Raw genomic sequence first — 23,789 nt, forward strand, 5'->3', positions numbered from 1 at the left:
ATTTAATTCAATTAAATCTAAAATTAAGAAATAGGAATCCATCATACAAGATTGAAACATCGATAATAAAGTAACAAAACAATTTCAGTGTAACCTGCCTACTCCAACACCTGAGTATTCCAACTTCCTGCTTTAACTGTCACATTACCCTAGTCCCAAAGTATACCTATCGTTCGGAAAAAAGCTGAGTATTCGACACATTGCCTAATCCGTCATTTTTTTTCTGGTGCGCTGTGTGTCGGATTAGCCAGGTTACACTGCAACTAATTTAAAAACTTAAAAATAAACCGGATAAATTAACTGTGATTCAAGACAGTAAAAGAGGGGCGAAATATACCAGAAGGACACCCGACCTCAAAAGATCGAAAACAAACTGCCAACGCCACACAAACTCCACTATAAACTGGGGGTAATCGCAGGTGCTCCAGAAGGGTGAGCAGATCCTGCTACACATGCGTAAGTTGTTAACATTGTTTTATATTCATATTGATAAAGTGAAATTGTTACAATTGTTCCGGCTAATTTAGATTTTTGTATTGCATTTATTGCTTATTTTATCTGGTGTTGAAAATTCGTAATTTTTCTAATAATTCAAAATCAAATTCTATGATAAAAGATTAATGACAAAATCGAACTTATTGCATACGTTGACATAAAGTGGCTAAAATCCACGTAATTTGATCTTAGTTGAGTAGTTGTCGTAATTTTAATTACACTCCTTATTTTAATTTTTAACATGCATTATAATAGCATAGACATAACGTACATATTTATAAAAGTTTTAATTATTTAAAATTCTTTTCTTATTAATAATTGTCGCGAATCAACCTTCGTATTTGTAAACCTTCATGAATCAATGTATAATACTTGACTGTTATCAGTCTCTTGTTTTTGTAATTTGACGACATGCGATCTATTTGAAAGGTCTTTAAATGCAGATATTTGTACTTTTTAATCCATTAGCCTGTAATTTGGATTTTATTGAACGCTTCATAAAGTAGTATATTATGTAAATATTCTATAAAACATTAAAATTCAAAAGATAATTGATGAAGGCATACCATTTCTCACGTCAACCCTAAACAAGTGTTGTACTGATACCTATGTAAGCTTACCCAATATGCTACAGTATAGTCTATATATATATTTTAGGTTATGAAGATGTGCACCTTTTTGTTTCATTTTATGTTATATTTGTATTTTTGAACAGATTAATATTGAACTTTGATATGTTATTGCATCGATCAACATGACAACATAAAGATATATAGACTTTTAAATCACCTTTCTATTTAGCAAATGCTTTAGTTTTGAACAATAGAAACATAGATTAAGTTAGAGTCACAAAGGATAAGCGTTCATTCAAAAATCGCCTATGCATTGTTTTTATAATACATATATCTTGGGCCTTCCGCAGAGAAATGTTATTCACAATGTTAACGTCGCCAGTACTTACATGGATATAAATGTAAATATAGCACAGATGCAATCAGGAGGTTTGAGTTGTAGTTGTTAGTATTGACATCCTAGAATAGATTTTGTTATTGAAAATTTAAACATTTGTCAAATATGTGAACCGTTTCATGTCTAAAAACAAAAGTGCCTACACAAGTCCTAAAAACAACTATAATCGTTCCATTTTGTACATATTAAAAAAACCTAAGCTGTATATAGGAGAAGGACGAATAACAGTATAAGCATCTAGATAGATGTAACATAAATATAATATACTTATGTCGAAAGTGAAGATTAGACATTTCGAAAGACAGATTTGTCAAACTCAAAAGCTCAAACACATCAAACGAATGGTTATCATCTGTCCTATTCCTGATTTGTGTCGTATGTCTATAAACGAAAGAAATACCCACTTTATTCTTTAATCTATTGAATGCAATTTAAGAAAAAAAAAGTTAAAACATCATGAAGAATTGAGTTAACTGAAAGGTTGTTATAAATATTTTTGTTAATCCATTGTATAATATTCGGCAACTTCTATTGGCCAATGTCATATCCGTTGTTTCTGCACATCGAAATTTCTGATGTTGAGTTGAATTTGGTAAACATGATAATTGAATTCTTCATTATAATCATCTTGATGCATTTCGCAATACCTTAAAATTGAGAATGGAAATGGGGAATGTGTCAAAGAGACAACAACCCGACCAAATAAAAAACAACACCAACAGGTCTTCAATGTAGCGAGAAATTCCCGCACCCGGAGGCGTCCTTCAGCTGGCCCCTAAACAATTATATACTTGTCCAGTGATAATGAACGCCATACTAATTTCCAAATTGTACACAAGAAACTTAAAATACATTTATACCGTGATTTTGCTCTAATTCAGATATCAGGGATCTCAGAAAGTCTTTAGAATTTTGCTCGCTGATTGCAATTATGCCAATGCGTGAAATGGTTTCGTTATCTGCAGTAACTAGCCTGACCCTATAGAATATTTTCTTCCTACAACCATTATATTCCCCATTGTCAGTAACTGGCCTGATCTTATCGGATTTTTTCTTCCTACAACCATGTAATTTCCCGTTAGCATATCGTTCTTGAGGGTTGCAAGTTTCTATAGTAAATTGGTACATTCGTTTGTAGTCCCAATAATTTAGCCGCAGTTTGGTATTTTGTCCTCTCTCCGGTTGAATTTTTCTTTCCCTGTAAAGGTAATCATCTCTAGTTTTTTAACTGCTGCCAACTTCCCTTTTTGATTCTACTCCGATTGTGTATCTCCCTGAAACTTTTTCTTTCTCTTCGACAATTTCAACACACAATAGTTCATCTTCAGACTTCACTATGACTTGCTCTTTTTCCCGAATAGGAAAGGCATTGCAAATTGTTTGTGTTTTAGTTATCAAGGTTACATGAATTGGTTTTTTGTCAACCGCTGGTCTAAGCTTTAGTTTTTGGGTAAAGCCATTATCTTTTGCCCATTGCCATTCATTTTCGTTTTCGGTAGGTACACTTCATGTGTGATTCCAATACGTTTACCTACGGTCAGCTCCTTATTTCCTAAGACCTTGACATATACAATTTCCTTCAATTCATTGGGAATGAATACCATAGCTGTATCTGGCGGTTTTACCCACTGAAATAATGACTTTGTATAAATGACAAATCACGAACAGTATATCATTTTATAAAATTTACTGTTTGCAAAACTATGTATTATTCTTAATAATAAATATTTGTTTTCCTAGGCGGATAACCCTGGCCTCACAACTTTTTTGAACTTTTGGTCCTCGGCAATCTTCAACTTTGTAGTTGTTATGGCGTTTTTTTACATCTGAGCATAGTTTTGTGTGGACGTAGCGCGCGTCTGGCGTATAAAATATTTTTTAACCTGTTACCTTTAGATGGATATTATTCTTTTGTTTCTCTGTCCTACATTTTATCCCATTTATCTGTTTATTTATTGTAACCCTGTCGTGTAATGTTGTCATTTTAATGTTATTATTAACACTGCCATTAAAGCGGGAGGTTTGGCATGCCACAAAACCAGGTTCAACCCACCATTTTTTTCATAAAATACCCTGTACCAAGTCAGTAAAACGGCCTTTGTTACATTATAGTTCGTTTCTGTGTGTGTTACATTTCGGTGTTGTGTCTCTTTTGTGTCGTAGTTCTCTTATATTTGATCCGTTTCTCTCAGCTTTAGTTTGTAACCCTGATTTTTTTTTCTCTATCGATTTATGAATTTTGAACAGCGGTATACTACTGTTGCCTTCATTTAAGGACATTTTTACAAGGTCTTAGATTGTTGTTAACAATTAACGTCGTCTTTTCCTTTAAGTACCGAACGTGACCTATTCCCGAATTTGAATGTTTTGTCGAGTGTGATTTCGCATTACTATAAGACGTGTTAGGGTACTTTGCTTTATCAAAATTAATGTATTTAGTTATGATGTTGTATTTTTAATTCTGATCGGATATTGTTAAATGTGTTGTTATTTGTAGGTGTGGTTCTTATTTTTTAATATATTATTCGTATGTAAAAGTAAAGATAATTAATTAGCCAGTTCATTTATAAGATTTTAGTTTGGGGCAACTTAAGCTATACGATTTATTTGCTTTATCGTTTTATTTATAAAATTTTAATACATACATCGCTAGATAATACGATTAATTATATGGTTGCTAACACAATTCTATATTAATTAAATTGTAATTGTTGTATTAAACATTAAATGCCATAATTACAAACCTGATTTTGAACTATATCAAACTTTTCGAAAATTATTGTGACGTCACTTTTACCTGTGACGTGATTTTGTGGCGTAGTGTTATTCTGTAGGTGACAATGCAAGGTTATTTTGTACTGTTTTATGCGCTTTCGTTTTTTATTTTACGTTTTTTTTTTTATTTGTAGTAAGTCACCATTTCGGTGTTGACATAAACATCAATTATATGGTCATTTTTATGAATTTACTGTTTGCAAAAGTATGAATTATTTTAAATAATAAGGATTTTCTCATCACAGACAAAGATAATCTTAGCCGTATTTGGCTCCACTTTGTAGAATTTTGGATCACCTATCATCTTCAAGTGTGTAATTGTTTGGCTTTCTTTATTTTTTTGTATCTGAGCGTAACTGGCGAGCCTTGTGTAGACGAAAGTACGCATGGTGTATTACATTGTGAGCCTGGTACCTTTGATAACTATTAGCATGTCGAAATGTCCTATTGTAATGTGTATTTGTGAGTTTCGTTGTCCTGAATGTTCTTGCATTTATTTTTACTTTAGTCTTGTCATGTAATGTTTTCATTGTAATGTTATTTTAAACATTTCCGTAAAAGCGCGAGGTTTAGCTAGTCGCAAAACCAGGTTCAACCCACGATTTTTGTCTAAAATGTCCATTACCAAGTCAGGAAAATGGCAATTGTTATTGTATAGTTTGTTTCTGTGTGTGTTGCATTGTTGTTTTGGTTTTCGTTCACTTCAGTGTTTCTGTTGTCGTGATGTACTATAGTACATTGTTTATTTGCGTCTCAATCGATTTATGAATTTCGAACAGTGCTATTGAACTATTGATTGTGCTTTTTTCTATGGGACTTTCCGCTTTGAATTTTTCTTGGAGTTCGGTATTTTTGTTATTTGATTTTTTTTCTCATATATCGTAGTCAACGTTGGATTAAAGTATAACCAGAAAATTAGATGTTGGCTTATATCTTGAATGTTCCTTAATATTGTCAAGTATGGATATCACCAAACCCAATTAAATGACAAATGAAATTATTTCAACATTCCAGTTGTCAATTTCTCGTTTCCCAGCAGTCACATACCTTTATTTCTTTTATCCCAACTAACTTGAAATAAAGTATACAACAGATACAGTAAGTTTGACCTGCTACCTTCTTTGATTTTGAAATTGACACTACGGTTTGACTGGGAACAAAACGAACGACAAAAGAAATGATTTCAGCTTCTGAATTTTAATTTTCTGCATCTTTTTAGTAATATCAAGGTATTTTAGAGATACTTGTTAGGATAGTCTGTACTTCCTGTCATGATTTACTTTAAAGAGAATTGCTACCAAATGTTATTACTGACACAAGGTCACTGAAGAGACATTATTTGTTGAAATGCGCATCTGGTGCAGAAAAATTGGTACCGTTAATGTTATTACTACCACTGGGTCAATGCCTCTGCTGGTGGACTGTTAGTCCCCGAGGGTAACACCAGCCCAGTAGCCAGTACTCCGGTACTGGCATGAAAATACGGATTTTTTTGTGTTATTAAATTTGCTGTTACAAAATTTTAAAAACTATTATAAATTAAGAAATGTATCTCCCTCATGCAAAGCTCTGATTCCTTTCACGGATTTGGCTATACTTTTTTGGAACTTTTGGATTACAGCTCTACATCTTTTATATAAGCTTTGGATTTTACATATTTTGGCCACGAGCATCACTGAAGAGACATTATTTGTCGAAATGCGCATCTGGTGCAGAAAAATTGGTACCGTTAATGTTATTACTACCACTGGGTCGATGCCTCTGCTGGTGAACTGTTAGTCCCCGAGGATATCACCAGCCCAGTAGCCAGTACTCTGGTACTGGCATGAAAATACGGATTTTTTTGTGTTATTAAATTTGCTGTTACAAAATGTTAAAAAATATTATAAATTAAGGAATGTATCTCCCTTATGCAAATCTCTGATTCCTTTCACGGATTTGGCTATACTTTTTTGGAACTTTTGGATTATAGCTCTACATCTTTTATATAAGCTTTGGATTTTACATATTTTGGCCACGAGCATCACTGAAGAGACATTATTTGTCGAAATGCGCATCTGGTGCAGAAAAATTGGTACCGTTAATGTTACTACTACCACTGGGTCGATGCCTCTGCTGGTGGACTGTTAGTCCCCGAGGGTATCACCAGCCCAGTAGCCAGTACTCCGGTACTGGCATGAAAATACGGATTTTTTTGTGTTATTAAATTTGCTGTTACAAAATGTTAAAAAATATTATAAATTAAGGAATGTATCTCCCTCATGCAAAGCGTTGATTCCTTTCACGGATTTGGCTATACTTTTTTAGAGCTTTTGGATTATAGCTCTACATCTTTTATATAAGCTTTGGATTTTACATATTTTGGCCACGAGCATCACTGAAGAGACATTATTTGTCGAAATACGCATCTGGTGCAGAAAAATTGGTACCGTTAATGTTAATATAGTAGACATTTTATGGATACCATCATCTTTATGTAGAATGTTATGAAATATCAATTTCACAATCTCATTATGATTAAAAATATCATATCAAAGGGAACATATGATCAGTTTCAAGTTGATTTGACTTCAACTTAATTAAAAACTACCTAAATTGACAAAACCTTTAACTTGAAGCGGGACAGACGACCAGACACACAAACCAAAAACATAATGCCTCTAGGATTTCCATATAAATAAATCCAACTCTGCATTTCTTTCCCAAAACCAACTTTCCCCCCTGAAATTGGGTTTTATATTTAATAAAAAAAATACCGTTGTCCAATTGTTAATCATTATTTTACTTTCTTATTTTTTATACAGATAATGAAACATTAGCCTGCTATTTACAATATGTTTGTGCAGCTGAACTTTATGTGAATGTATTTTTTAACCCTATAAACACTGTCTTTAGAAATGATGATGAACGAAAATGTTCTAACGTCGTTTGTTCTATGTTTAGAGGAGGACATCACGAGACTCAATTCTAAGTTATTTGTACATTTTTTATAATTTCAAAGCAGCATGCCAAGACCCCTTCTGTCCTAGCAAGGTGTCCAACACAAATTGAAAGTATCAGTTTAAGCTTACATATTCCGTTTTTCCTATCCAGTTGGATTGTTAACTTTTTTGACACATATATCATGCACGGTTGAATTTTTTTTGTTTTTTTTTTATATTTTGAAATTTATAACTTAAAAAATGGAATTTTCAGGAGCGAAATTTCAGTGTCAGAAAAGGGTCAGAATGCAGGATTTTGCACCATTTATTCAAATTATTCTGTATTCTTTACATTTTAGCACCTCATTATTCTCTATTCGTTATTTTGTTGGTTCATTTTCTCTATTCTTTATATAGTTTTTGCCAATTGATCTCTATTTTGTAAACCCCCATATGCACCCTATTAATGATTTACTACAATAATCTGAGCATTCGTGTATATTCGTCACCCAGCTGTGAAATTAAAATTCGTATCCCATGTTTTTTGAAATTACCTGTCTTTCTAAATATTTTGATATGAGCGTCACTGATGATACCTTTGATAACTATTCACAGGTAAAATATTTGCATATAACGGACATGTTTTACCAATTGTAAAATTTCAATTGTCAATACAACATTATGTAAGGTTAAAGATTAATCTATAAAATATTCAGATTCAATCATATTTTCAAGAGTCGCATATATCTGAGACTACTATAACACATATTCATTAAACTGTTTCTTTAGAAAGGAATTTGAATAAAGAAAAAAACATCTACACCTTATTAACAGAAAAAGCACAGACTGAAATAAAAAAGAGACCAATGGGTGGGTTGGAAAGGGGGAGGGGTTATGAAAATACTTCATATGTTAATACTGCTCATGTTAATAACTGTATCAAATCGATTAAATCGACTTGCTTTATACATAATCGGCATATCATAAATGTATGATTAGCTTGAAATATCAGTCATGACCATCTACAGAGTTTCATAATGTCAGAACTACCAAACTCTCTGTACCAGCAACAGCATCGCAGTCGGAGCAAAATTAAAGCTAAAAGACAAGCATATCCAAATGTGTAACAATATGTACGATACTCCGTAATATCCAAAAGGATAGCTGGATCCTTAAACCAATCACCAGTCAAGTTTCATTAGCCCTACACTTCAATAGGCTGAATTTGTGTTCGTTGTGACTATACCTTGTCAGGAAGTATCGCTTTTGGGTTCTCAATTCTCTTCAACTTCGGACTTTGTTTTAACTGTTTAACTTTTTTTATTCGAGCGTCACTAATGCGTCTTTTGTTGACGAAACTCGCGTTTGGCGTACACATTTTAATCTATGATGAGTTTAAACACTCATAGAGTTTTAATTCCCCGAGGGTATCACCAGTCCAGTAGTCAGCACTTCTATGCTGACATGAATTATCATTGATACGGTCATATTTTTAAATTTACTGTTTACAAAACTTTTAAATTTTTGAAATACTAAGGCTTTTCTACCTCAGGAATAGATTACCTTAGCTGTATTTGGCAATATTTTAGGAACTTTGGTCCTCAATGCTCTTCAACTTCGTACTTTATTTGGCCTTTTTGATTTTTTTGGATTCGAGCGTTACTGATGAGTCTTTTGTAGACGAAACGTGCGTCTGGCGTAAATACAAAATTTGATGCGTTTATTTATTCATAGTTAACCCTGCATATTTCTGTTTGCATCGTGTAGGGAATGTTAGTTTAGATGACAAATTAGTTGATACATTTAAGATTGTGTTGATGTACAACGGTCTGAAAGTTATAGAGACTGAGGTTATAAATTAATCAGGTAAGGTTGACCTATAGTTGATTTGTCTAATCTTTGTGGTTCCTGTTGGTTATATCATATTCTATTGACAATTTTTACATATATAGATACTTGTAATATAGCTTAGTCAATTTAGCTCTAAAATCACTCAACCTGCAACTTATGGCAACGCAAGGGTTTTAAAGTGAAAATTAGAATATAGGCTTGTACTAACAACATATTAAAAATCTACATTTAATATAATTGAGGAAAAGGTGATTTTGGGTGAAATATGTGGATTTAAGAGAATTACAGAAAACTGGAAAAGAATAAAAATTGTTATTTACGGTTACATTTTTAGACATGTGTTATGAGATAATTCTTCTTGTGTTGCTCATACATTACTATTCCGTATGTTTCATCATTTTACACTACAGTGATGATTAGTCATCGTCAATTTCATTTTCTGAAATTCACACGCTACTTGTTGCTTCCCATGGTTCACAATATTGTTTTTTGTCTATTGCGTTCTCTTGTTGTGGCAGGTTAAAAGCCACTTTCAATGGGAAGTTTTGTCGAATTTTTACAGGTGATCGGCGCTTTACTGGTTCGTTTTGGAGACGATTACACCATTTACACCTTTGTATTGGCTTTTTTGGACAAAGGTGTCGTTTCATATTGAAGATGCAGATCACCAACCACATTGTCAAAATAGCACAAATGCCAAGACCGAGAATGATTGAGCCATACATGAAAAATTCGGCCTTATAAATCCAAAATCTGTATTTGGAGTTCAAGAATCAATACTAACTATCTGAAAAAAAAGTTAGTGCCACTTTTTTAAAGGCAAACTATTCATTGTTGAAATAAAGAAATGACTCATCTAGTAATTCCTACATGCCTAAAACATTCGATTGTATTTTATAGTTAGACAATTAATAAGGATTAACAAAAAGATATGTATTAACAAAAAAGAAACCGTAATATCAATACTTTCCTCTTATTACATGTAGATAGTCTGCGTTCCCCTTTTTTCTATGGGAAACATATTGATGTAATATTGTTTGTTTTAATACATATGTTGTACTCATATTATCTGTATGCTTTATTATTTATACATAGAGTATACAATTTGAAAATGAACATTAGTTTAGCGCTGAACCCCGATTTTTGTTCGTTTCTTTGTCACCCTTAGCCTGAACAAAAACTTCAACATGTCTAACTGTAAAACAGAAAAAGTGAAATGTTGAATTGTGGTAATCAAATTACGGTTAATAAAGGGTTCATTGCCGAACTGCGCTCGTTTGATTGTGTACGTACTGGTAGATCAAGCCTTTTTCAATTGTAATTCACAGCTGGTTCTAATGATGTGCTGCTACACAATTGTATCATATTAGAAGTAGGTATGCGTTCTCCAAACCTTTTTACATCTGTCACACACCGTTTGTGTATTTGCCTATTACAATTCAGAATCCAGTTATACATTTAACAGTTGTCAATTATTTAACTGGTTCATTTTTGAAACATAAACCTACAGCTGTTTTCTTCTTTTAGTTATCTGAGGTTTTGTCATGACATGGCTTTGTACACTTTCCGATAGATGTCGGATTAGAAATAATTTTTGAGCGCTGACATTCATATTCCTATATTACAAATTCATTGCCTAATTGCTTGGTAGATTTTGTATTTTTTCTAGTCAGGTACAGTTGCATTCCTCTCCTTAATTACACTGGTGCCTTGATGTTAGTAGATTTGTATTGAACCTACAGCATGAATCATCCAAACTCTGAAATGGACATCCATCAACGACCTTTATTAGTTTTGAACGGTTATTATTAAATGCATGTTTTAATTATACAAAATTGCCATGCCTTTATCTTTTACCGTCCTTTTTATAATTGTATTGGTGTATAAAATGCGATGACAGAAGCACATCTTGCGCTTCCTGTTAAAAATGTGCGCACGATGAACGCTTTTACAAAATAAATAGGGGCATTTAATTTGTTTCATCACATTTCTATGCTACAACAATCAACTTAAGATTTATATAAAGCTTTTTATCGGTGTTATAAATGGATTTATTTAGTATTGTCACTGATAGCATATGCAGTCATAGCTGTTTTATTTTATACGGAAATTATATTTGATATTGGAGTGCCTCGTGATTGATGTCAGGTATTCAAAATTACTGATTCTAATGAAAAATAAATGTAATGTAATTATTTATAATCAAATCATGTTTTAATGTTTGCATGTTTCATTTCATTTATCATTTGAAATGAACAGATTTGGAGTGATCAGAAAATATTTCGTAATCTAACCTTTACTGTATCTGCTTAAGTCTTCCTGATATATGATAAATAGGTAGGATATGAAAACCATTAATAAATATATCGATATTATATAGCTTCAAGTGTTTATTTCGGAGTTTGATTGAGCACTGAAGTAGGTTTATTTTAATACTTCCCCGATTCAAGATTTAAAGTGGATAGTTTTAGAAGACAAACAATAAAACAAAAAGACAAATTTTAAGTGGATAGTTTTAGAATACAAAAAACAACAACAAAAAACATGTGTATTTTGTATGATTGTACCATGTAAGGAAGGTCGTCATTAGTTTTATAATCGAATGTCGTGAAGAGGATATTGGTATAGATATATCCAATTTCTTGTTTGAAGACAGCTATATAAACATATGTTTCAATTAACTTAAGCAAAGTTAACCTAAATAGAATCAACTGTTCTTTCAAAATCATTTTTGGTGATGTGTTTGTGCAAATATTAATATATATATAAATGCGTTTCATGCTATTATTTTGCTGATACATTTTCTATAGACGACGATTAAGAGTTTGACTTAAACATCTGTTAATTGTTGGATTTGTAAATTAGGTATAACACAATATACAAAATTAGTATATTCTGCTGCGATATCGCTGTTTTCTGTGTGTCGTATTGAAGAAGTGGATAATATTTTAACAGCTTTTCTGTTTTATTTCTTAACGTAATACGATTTTATGAGAATATCCCTACAACAAGGAATAATCTAGGAAAGACACATTCCACGTTAAAGAGAAAACAATCACATAATACGTTTTTCATTCCGCATTGAATATTGAATTGATATAGAAATAAGAAGAAGCCATATGATCTACAATGATACATTTTTGTATATAAAATCATTTACAATAAAAATGGCAGTTTTATGTAAGTCATTTTAAAATGTGCCAAACCCATTCCGTAAGAAAGCCGTGTAATGCGCGGAAATGGTCAAAATGTAAAAAAAATAACAAAAACGACCTAATTTATGCAACAGATATAAACGAAAAACACTAAGGACAAACAGCAATCAACGGTAAAATTAAAGGCAACAGTAGTATATCGATGTTCAAAACTCATAAATCGATAGAAAAAAAAACAAATCCGGGTCACAAACCAAAACCGAGGGAAACTCATTAAATATAAGAGAATGACGACACAACATTCATGGACTATTTATGCAATAAAAATGAAAAGAGTTACTTCTAATTAAAGATTTGATTTTGGTGAAAGTTATGCACATTTCAAGTCGTCTATGTTTAATATATACACATAAAACATGTCTTAAACATGGACTAATATATATTCAAGCAATGCTGTGGATAGTTTTAGAATACAAAAAACAACGACAAAAACATGTGTATTTTGTATGATCGTACCATGTAAGGAAGGTCGTCATTAGTTTTATAATCGAATGTCGTGAAGAGGATATTGGTATAGATATATCCAATTTCTTGTTTGAAGACAGCTATATAAACAATATATACACATAAAACATGTCTTAAACATGGACTAATATATATTCAAGCAATGCTGTTTATTATCATAAACATGTCCAATTATATGCAAATGCCTGATTTCAACGTCCTTTTCGCGTTTTTAGAAAGTCAATATTTCTTTTAAATATATCATTTTTTTTTCATCAATTCAGCAAGACTATGTGTACAAAAAGTATCTTCAATTAGACTACGGTTGTTATATGGCAGGAAAAAAATGCAATTACATGAAAATCATACAGATGCATAAGGTCAAAGGTCAAATAAGAATATAAAAAAAATATGCCTTATTAAATTTCTACTTCAGGGTACAATCAAATAATATATACTTTATTTGTATTTATTGCTTATGAAAAAAATCCCATTGAGTCCCTATCTGTAGACCATCGAATTAGCAAATTTCGATACAGTAAAATTATCTGCCGATTTGTATTTTCGATCTCAAGTATGGAATAGAATGTTATCCCGCACAAAGCGGTGTAACTCTTTCATCTTTTTTTTTTAAACGTCGAACCAATTGTATACCAATAACTTTTGATAAATGAATAGAATCATATTCAAAACAGTGTAGCTGTGGCCATTGATTGACAACCTTAAATTATCCCATTGACTGGGGCAGATTAGGCGAACATTTGTCTGTAACAACCGCTGCTCACTATGTACTTGTTAAAGGCACTTAAACTGTAGGGTCACAAAAGGTTCTCAACACCTAAATAAAGAAATTAGAAAAACTAATCAGGAATAACACGATGTTTTGATTTATATCAATAATATAAATCAAAACATAAAGTTATTCCTGATTAATTTTTCGAACTATTTTAATATTAAAGGCGTTAAGAACCTTTGGTGACCCCACAGTTTAAATTCTATAATAAGTAAGTAGTGAGCAGTTGTCGTTACAGACACACGTTCATCTAATCTGCCCCAGTCAATGGGATAATTTAAGGTTGTCAATCAATGGCCACAGCTACACTGTTTTGAATATGATTCTAATACAATTCGAACCGTTTTAACACTTTCATTCATTTGATAAATAGTTTCACAGGGCAACATTTAATCTTTGTGTAAATTTTGTTAATACGTAATGTGACAAAGATAGGTCTGTTCTGTAAACCATGACCATACCAGGCCTTGCTTCTCTACCGTATGTATGTATTAAAATAAATATAAAAATGAAAAGATATAATATGATCGCCTTTGTCAACACTCCAACAGACACAAAATGACGTTGAACAGCCTTTATCACTGAGTAAAACCCATATCTCATAACAAGCTACATAATGTTTATCAGCAAGCATAGCCGAACAACAAAGTTATTGTTAAACTGTCATTTATATGGCGTGAATCAGATGTGAAGACTAAAAAAAATCCAAAGATCTTTTAGAGTTCATACAATTTAAGACTCTTTCGTCTTGAAATAATATTAGCTTAGCTTAGCTTATCCTCTTCATCCCAAGTGGGACATAAGGCCACAACAAACTGCCTCCACTTCTCTCTGTCCTTAGCTATGTACTTGGCTTGGCCCCAGGTGTATCCCATTGCTTCTAATTCTGCTGTTACAGTTCTTCGCCAGGTGATTCTAGGCCTCCCTGGTTGCCTTTTTCCTGGTGGTGTCCAATATAGAGCTGTTTTAGGTGTGCGGTGTTGTGGCATTCTCAGTACATGACCTAACCATCTAAATCTTCGTTGTTTAATTTCTTCTGTTATGCTCTTAGCATTGCATTTCTTCAAAAGGCTCTTGTTGCTGATCTTATTTGGCCAGAATATTTTGTTGATTTTTCTAAGGCAGCTAGTATGGAAAGCATCTACTTTTTGAAGGTCACTCACTAAAACACGCCATGTTTCCGAACCATACAGTAGGACAGATTTTACATTGCTGTTGTAAATTAGCAGTTTGGTCCTTAAACTGTACTGGTTAGACTTCCAGATTGTATGAAGTCTAGCAAATGTTGCGCGTGCCTTAGATAGTCTTGCCTTTATATCCTTCCCTGTTCCATTATCTTTGCTTATGATGCTTCATAGGTAGGTGAAATCGTCAACACTGTCCACTGGCAGATCATTGATTGTTATTGGTGTTGTATTTCTATTGTTTATTGACATTGCCTTGGTCTTCTTGGTATTGACATTCAGACCAGTTTGCTTTGCATAGTTGGTAAGTATGTTGGTCTTCTCTTGGAGGTGTTCACTTGTTGTTGATAATATGGCAATGTCATCAGCAAAATCAAGGTCTTCTAGCTGGTTAAACAAGGTCCACTGGATACCCCTTTTCTTATCTGATGTTGTATTTCTTTGTATCCAGTCAATGGCCAATAAAAATAAGATTGGTGACATAATACATCCTTGTCTTACACCAGATTTTACTTCAAATGAGTCTGAGATAGAGCTATCAAGGATGACACTGCATTCAAAGCTGTTGTAGAAGGCTTTTATTAGCATCAATATCTAAGGTGGAATTCCATATGATCTTACAATTTTCCAAAGAGTTTCTCTATGGATACTGTCAAAGGCCTTTTTGAAGTCAATGAAATTAATGAAAAGTGGTGTGTTCCTTTCAATGCATTGCTCGATGATGTTCCTCAGAGTGAAAATTTGGTCAATGCATCCTCTGCCTCGTCTAAAGCCTGCTTGTTCTTCTCTAAGCTTTTCATCTACAATTTTATCAATTCTTTTTAGAAGAATTTTGCAAAAGACCTTACTAGGGACAGAAAGTAATGTAATCCCTCTCCAGTTGTCACAGTTGCGTAGATTGCCTTTCTTTGGTAATTTTACAATCAGGCCTTTGCTCCAGTCTGATGGAATGTTCCCTTCTTCCCAGATGACAAGGAAAAGATTGTGGAGTACTTTGGATGATGTTTCTAAGTCTGCCTTTAACATCTCTGCGTGAATGGAATCGATGCCTGGTGCCTTCCCCGTCTTCAATGATTTAATGGCATTTCTTACTTCATCTATAGTTGGTGGTTCTGTGTTGATGTTTAAATCGTCTTCTGATGGTTCAGGGGTAGCTATGAAATCAGGCTCAGGGCAGTTTAATACCTCTTTGAAATGTTGGACCCACCTTTCTGCTTGTTCCCTTTCTGTTTTCAATGCTTTGCCATTTTTGTCGTTTACATGTGCTGTCTGTGCATTTGATGTTCCACAGAGTTGTTTGGTGATTTTGTAAACTGTACTTAACTCTCCAAGAATGGCTGCCTTTTCTGCTTCTTTTGCAAGGTCCTCCAAATATTGTCTTTTATCTTTTCTCGCACTTCTTTTGACCTCTTTGTCCTTTGCTCTGTATGTTACTTGCAGTTGATCTTGTAACCTTTTGGATTTTGCATTTACTGATTTTAGTTTTATAATCTTTCTTTCTTCAATGTTTTGCCATGTTTCCGATGTTAACCAATCTTTGTTCTTTTTTGTCTTATGACCAACTGTCTTTTCTGCCGTCTTTACATAAATATCTTTGATGTTATCCCATTTTTCTTGTACACTATCTTCTCCATCATCAGAGTTATCTAGCACACTAAACCGATTTTTCAATTCTAAGCAAAAAGCTTTCTTGACGTTTGATGACTTCAACCTTGCTGTGTCTAGTCTCTTTCTGTTCTGGTTTTCAACATGTGCCTTTCTTAGTTTTAGTTTGATGGTAGCTTTCAGTAGGTAGTGATCGCTGTTTACATCTGCACCCCTGAGTACTCGTACATCTCTTAATGATCTACGCCACTTGTTGTTCACCAATATGTGGTCAATCTGGTTAACTGTTCTTCCATCAGGTGATTTCCATGTTAGTTTATGGATGTTTTTATGTGGAAAGATGGTCCCTCCTATCACCAGTTTATTACAAAGACAGAGATCGATAGCACGTTCACCATTCTCATTTTTCACCCCGCAACCATGCCTGCCCATCACATATTCAGCATCAGTGTTGTCGGATCCTACTTTAGCAGGAAATAATATAATTGTTTGAAATAATATAAACAATTTGAAATGTCTACACTTTACACAAGTATTGCCGGTTCCAATTAAACGACAAATAGAAAATGTTGGTCCTGCTTTGTTTTTTAGAAAGGAAAGACCAACGCATATGCAAGTATCTTGTCTTAGGACGGGATAACACGTACTATGTTAAAAAGTATCATTCTGATGCTTACTAAAGATCTTCGGAAATTGACATTATCTAGATGCTTAATTTTTTGATTGACAACATATTTGTACCGTTTGAAGAATGTTTTTTTCAACAAATAATAGCTATTCCCTTACAAACCAACTATGATTTTCTTCTGAAGGATTTGTTACTTTAATCGTATGAGTCTTACTGTATAAGGACCTTCGTAGGAAAAAAAAGAAAATATTGAGCAGTATTTTTTTTACCGTAATTTACGCTGAATAGATAATTTTATTCCAAGAAATTTTGGTGACTTTATTGAAATTAACCCATTGAATTAAAGTTATAGAATAGAAGAAGAAAGCGAAAGATACAAGCTCAGAGATAGAAAACCAATCGCTACGACTATATTGATATTTTTTTTTTATCCCAATTGTGAACCTTCGAATTCTATGTTGCAACATTTCAACAGCGTCTGCCTATGAATTGTATATCTTATATTTGATATGACATTCCTGGGTTTGTTTTTCCGTTCATGATTTTCTTGATAGAGGGTTGCTGATCACTAGGAAGCTATTACACGAAGAGTTCCAAGTGGTAAAGTTGAAATCATCACTCTTCGTAAATTTTACCGACGTAACAACCAGAAAATACGTTAGCTGACTGATATGGAATGTCTGTTTCACAGATGTCCGCTGATATGTAATTACAATTCTGTCCCGTTTTCCCAAATATAAAATACCTGATATTTTCCGGGTTTGTAATAACGCATGTGTAGCAGGATCTGCTTACATTTCCGGAGCACCTGTGATAATCCCTGTTTTTGACTAGGTTCGTGCTGCTAAGTCATTAGTTTTCTGTGTTATTTAATGTGTTGTGTACTGTTGTTTGTCTGATTATCTGTTGGTCTTTTTCCCGTTTTTAAACATGGTGTTGTCTGTTTATTTTCTACTTTGGTATCTTTCGCTTCTCCTCTTCAAAAGGCCATGAAATGATAAATGTAAAACAATTCATGAAAGAAAAACAACGGTTTGGAAAAAGTATAACAATACTACCGAATTCCATAGCTATTTAAAAAAGAGGGAATTCCCAAAACAATTCTGACAAAATCAAACGCTATCAATGTCCGGAACGAGTAAAAAATCATAAATTCTTGACCCGGTACTATAATTTTCAAAAAGAATTGGTGTTAAACTTATGTTTAAAGCTTATGTACAACACAATTGACGACAACCTGATATGATGTATAGAAACAATCGACAACCCTTATACTACAGGCTCCTGACTTTGGACAGGCCCATCAATAATGTTGCGGGTTAAAACAAACATATTATGTATTGTATAATGCATCAAATGTACTTTTTTTAACTATAATTTCAAATATGAAAAAGAACTTGATATTTTACTGTTATGAATGTCATTTCAATCCCACTGATAATATTCAGCAACTTCCTCTGGCCAATGTAATTTTCGTAGGTTTCAGCACATCGAAGTGTCCAATGTCGAGTTGAATTTCGTAAACATGAAGCTTGAATCTGTTGATATAATCATCTCTATTCAACTTTGAAATATCTAACATTTATATCACGAGTGTGTTCTAATAAAAATATCAATGACCTGACAAAATCTTCAGAATTTCTGTCGCTTATGGCAATTATTCCAATGCGTGTTGTTTTCTCTTTACAATAGGAAGCTGGCCTCACCTTATGGCATATTTGCTCACTACAACCATTATATACCCTATTATCATATCGGTTTTGAAAGTTGCGAGTTTTAAAAATTAACTCGTATATGCGATTTGTTTCCCAATTGTTTGTCCTCTTTTCTCTAATTTGTGCGGTTTCCGCTTGCATTTTCTTATATTCCCACTCAATGTCTTCAATTTTTACCTTTAGATCATTGTCAGCTTCTGTTTTACATTCTGGTTTTATGTCGTATCTATATATCATTTTTTTCTTCCTTTTGGTATTCTGACCAAACACTAATTCACCTTTAATTTTTACAACGACATCGCTTTTGTTCCGAAGAGGAAGGCTATCACAAATCACTTGTTTTTGCGCTTTTATTGTTATATAGATAGTTTTATTGTCTACTGGGCTGAACTGTAATTCGCTCTTAGGTGCAATTTGGGTATAGCCATTATTTGGTACACAATGCCATTTAGTTTCCTTATCTGCATGTGCACCTCTTTCCTCACCATACGCGTGCACTTCAAATCCAACCCGTTTTTGAACTGCCAAGTCCTGATGTCGAGTAGCTTTTACATATAAGATTCCATTTGAATCATTTTGTACCAATACCATAGCTATAACAGTCGGCTAGTTGTATGATCTGAAATATATTGTACAAATTACAAGACATAAGAATATATCATAAAGTTTATATTGAGGATGTTCGCTCTCTTGTTTTTGAATTTTCGCCAGATATTCGGAATCCTCTAGTTTTATCCATATAGTGCCATTAGAAACCTTTGCTAACTAACCCATACTTTTCTTTCTATAATTATATCACAGATAGTTTAAAAAGCCGTATTTGAAAATCTTATGAAATCCTTGTTAGTTTTGTAGTGTTTTTGAAAGAAAAATTGTGCCATATGCTAAATGTATGAAAAGTCTAGAGAGAATCATTTCCCGCAAAGTTTTCAATTGCTAATATCTCCAAAACAAGTACACGGACACTTAATTGTGTCTGCTTTTTTTAGTTCCTTTATTTCTAAATAAAATTATAATGGTCTTCACTAAGCTTGTTATTTTGAAACAGAGTAGCGAACATCCTGAAGGACCGTGCAGCATATTTTTTATTTGTTGAAAGGTGAAAGGTAATATAGTGTATTCGTATTTTATAGTCTTTTGAAACCACTCACTTTTCCCATCAATACACATAACCGGAGAAATAGTCTGACAAACGTTATACTAGTTTCCAATGATACGATTTGCATGCTTTGTGTAAAAATAAAAAGATGAGATATATTTGTCACTGAGATAACTCTCAATCAGATGAGATGAAATTCAATAGTTAGAAAATACCGGATAATTTATCGTACTTTACCCGACTTATACAAAAAAAGTAAAATTACAAAAGTACTGAACTCCTAGGAAAATTCAAAAAGTCCCTAATCAAATGGAAAAATCAAAGAATAAAACACATCAAACGAATAGACAACAACTGTCATATTCCGACTTGGTACAGGTATTTTCAAATGTAGAAAATGGTGGATTGAACTTGGTTTTATAGCGCTAAACCTCTCACTTTTATGACAGTGGCATCAAATTCCTTTTTTTTACACCGATGATTCAAGCGCGCAGTAGTCTTGAATCTCAAGTTTGAGAAAAATATTATTAGAAATTCAATAGATACATACTTGAGAAAAGTTGAAATATTAAGGCTTTCCTACTTCAGGAATAGATTACCTTCGCTGTATTTGGATAAACTTTTAGGAATTTTGGTCTTCAATACTCTTCAACTTTGTATTACATTTGGCCTTTATAGCATTTTGGGATTCTAGCGTCACTGATGAGTCTTATGTAGACGAAACGCGAGTCTGGCGTAAATCAAAATTTAACCTGGTATATATAAAAAGATTTTTTGGTACTTCACTGACTTATATCCTTGCTTTCTCTTTATTAATACAAAGTCAAAGGTAAATAAAGGCAACAACAGTTAATCTATGTTCAAAGGTCATAAATCGATTGAGAGAAAACAAATCCGGGTTACAAACAAAATCCGAGGGAACACATCAAATATAAGAGGAAAACAAAAAACATCAGGAAAACTCTCTAATATACATAGAAACAAACTATTTGATAACAAGTGCCATTTTCCATTATTGTTTCTGGACATTTATAGAAAAATGACCCAAATGCGATCAATCTAAAAAGTATCGTAGGTGAAATTTAGCAACTGTACAAAAGAATGGCCTATTTAAATTTGAAACCAAGTTAATTCATTTAAATCTAAAATTAAGAAATAGGAATTCATAATACAACATTAAAACATCGATAATAAAGTAACAAAACAAATTCAGTGTAACCTGCCTACTCCAACACCTGAGTAATCCAACTTCCTGCTTTAACCGTCACATTATCCTAGTCCCAAAGTATGCCTATCATTCGGAAAAAAGCTGAGTATTGGACACATTGCTTAATCCGTCATTTTTTTCTGGTGCGCTGTGTTTCGGATTAGCCAGGTTACACTGAAATTAATTTAAACACTTAAAAATAAACCGGATGAATTAACTGTGATTCAAGACAGTAAAGAGGGGCGAAATATACCAGAAGGACACCCAACCTCAAAAGATCGAAAACAAACTGACAACGCCATTACTAAAAAGAAAAAGACAAACAGACAAATAGTTAACAAGACACAATTTAGAAATCTGAAGATTAAGCAACACAAACTCCACTATAAATTGGGGACGATCTCAGGTGCTCCAAAAAGGAAACCAGATACTGCTCCACATGTGTAAGTTGTCAACATTGTTTTATATTAACATTGATAAAGTAAAATTTTCACAATTGTTCCGGCTAATTTACATTTTTGTAATGCATTTTACCTGGTGTTGAAAATCCGTAATTATATAATTTTTTTACAAATTCAAAATTAAATTTTATGATAAAAAATTAAGTACAAAATTACTTACTGCATACGTTGACAAAAATCCACGTAATTTGATCTTAGTTGAATAGTTGTCGTTATTCCAAATACACTCCTTATTTTAATTTTTAACATGCATTATAATAGCATAGACTTAACGTATATATTTATAAAAGTTTTAATTATTTAAATTCTTTTCTTATTGATAATTGGCGCGAATCAACCTTTGCATTTTAGAAACCTTCATGAATCAATAATTAATACTTAACTGTAATCAAAGTTATAAATCTCTTGTGTTTGTAATTTGACGATCTATTTTGAAGGTATTTAAATGTAGATACTTGTACTTTAAATCAATTATCCTGTAATTTCGATTTTGTTGAACTCTCCAGGAGGTAGCATACTATGTAAATGTTCTAAAAAAATATTTAAATTCAAAAGATAATTGATGAAGGCATGATAACATTAACAGTACTGATTTTCCTGCACCACATGCACATTTCGACAATACATGTCTCTTCAGTGATGCTCGTGGCCAAAATATTTCACACCCAAAGCTTATATAAAAGATGAAGAGCTATAATCCAAAAGATCCAAAAAGTATAGCCAAATCCATGAGAGGAATCAGAGCTTTGCATGAGGGAGATAAATTCCTTAATTTATAATAATTTCTAACATTTTGATACAGCAAATCTTAATAACACAAAAAAATCCGTATTTTCATGCCAGTACCAAAGTGCTGGCTACTGATCTGGTGATAACCTCGGGGACTAACAGTCCATCAGCAGAGGCATCGAACCAGTGGTAGAAATAACATTAATGGTACCAATTTTCCTGCACCAGATGCGCATTTCGATAATATATGTCTTTTTCAGTGATGCTCGTGGCTAAAATATTTGAAATCCAAAGCTTATATACACCTTATCGCTATTCCCGGCTGACCCGTCCGCTTGAACTTTTGACGTCAACAACAATCACTTTTCCATTGTTGCGTCAGACATTTTGTTTTATGACGTCAAAATTTTACGGGAACCTGTGTGATTTCCAGCAATGGCGGACAAATAGCGATAAGGTGTATTAAAGGTGAAGAGCAATAATTCATAACATTTCTCACGGCAACTCTTAACAAGTTGCAGTACTGATACTATTGTGAGCTTACCACATATACTACAAAAATATTTATTCTAGGTTATGAAGATGTGCACCTATTTATTTCATTTTATGTTATATTTGTACTTTTTAACTGGTTAATATTGAACTTTGTTATTGCATCGTTGAACATGACAACATGAAAATATAGACTACTTAATAACCGTTTTATTAAGTAAATGCTTTAATTTTGAACAATAGAAACATAGATTAAGTTAGAGTCACAATGGATAAGCGTTCATTAAAAAAAATCGCCTATGCGATTGTTTTTATAGTACGTATATCTCGGGCCTTTCGCAGAGAAAGGTTATTCACAATGTTAACGTCGCCAGTACTAACTTGGCGAACCGTTAGTTTTCTCGTTTGAATTGCTTTACATTTTCTTATTGGGGTCTTTTATAGCTGACTATGCGGTATGGGCTTTGCTCATTTTTGCAGGACGTACGGTGACATATAGTTGTTAATGTCTGTGTCATTTTTGTCTTTTGTTGATAGTTGTCTCATTGGCAATCATACCACATCTTTTTTTTTTTTATATTAATACAAATGTAGATATAGCACATATTCAATCAGGAGGTTTTGAGTTGTAGTCGTTATCATTGACATCCTAGAATAGATTTTGTAATTGAAAATTCAAACATTTGTCAAATATGTGAACCGTTTCATGTCTAAAAACAAAAGTGCCAAGACAAGTCCCAAAAAAAACAACTATAATCGTTCTATTTTGTACATATTAAAAAAAAATCTAAGCTGCATATAGGAGAAGGACCAATAACAGTATAAGCATCAAGATAGATGAAACATAAATATAACATACTTATGTCGAAAGTGAAGATTAGACATTTCGAAAGACAGATTTGTCAAACTCAAAAGCTCAAACACATCAAACGAATGGTTGTCATCTGTCATATTCCTGACTTGGTACAGGTATTTTCTTATGTAATATGTGGTGAGTCAAACCTTTTCTTAGCTAGCTAAATCTCTCACTTGTAAAACAGTCGAATAAATATCGAAAGAGGTAAACACTTATTGATAATTAATCAAAAATATCGTTTGAGGTAAATATGTCAACAAAAGGCCTAGGTCTCGACTTATTTTTTGAGCATTGTATTTCCTTTTGCAAGTTACCCCGCTTTTTTGACGTTTAAAAAAGCACTTTATCGG

At 32.9% G+C, this 23,789-nt stretch overlaps 1 protein-coding gene and 1 long non-coding RNA gene across 2 annotated transcripts in view; one reads left to right on the top strand and one right to left on the bottom strand.

The window, feature by feature from the left end:
- Window positions 1-23,789, top strand: part of LOC139503551 (uncharacterized) — a 186,046-nt gene that overhangs the window by 154,163 nt on the left and 8,094 nt on the right. The gene's annotated exons all lie outside the window — the stretch shown is intronic.
- Window positions 18,200-21,614, bottom strand: LOC139502562 (uncharacterized). The gene is made up of 2 exons (XR_011658883.1): window positions 21,523-21,614; window positions 18,200-19,214 (listed from the first exon to the last, which is right to left on the bottom strand). It is a non-coding gene; the product is annotated as an uncharacterized lncRNA (long non-coding RNA).

Source organism: Mytilus edulis, chromosome 14 (genome assembly GCF_963676685.1).
Source record: "Mytilus edulis chromosome 14, xbMytEdul2.2, whole genome shotgun sequence".
NCBI classification, from domain to species: domain Eukaryota; kingdom Metazoa; phylum Mollusca; class Bivalvia; order Mytilida; family Mytilidae; genus Mytilus; species Mytilus edulis.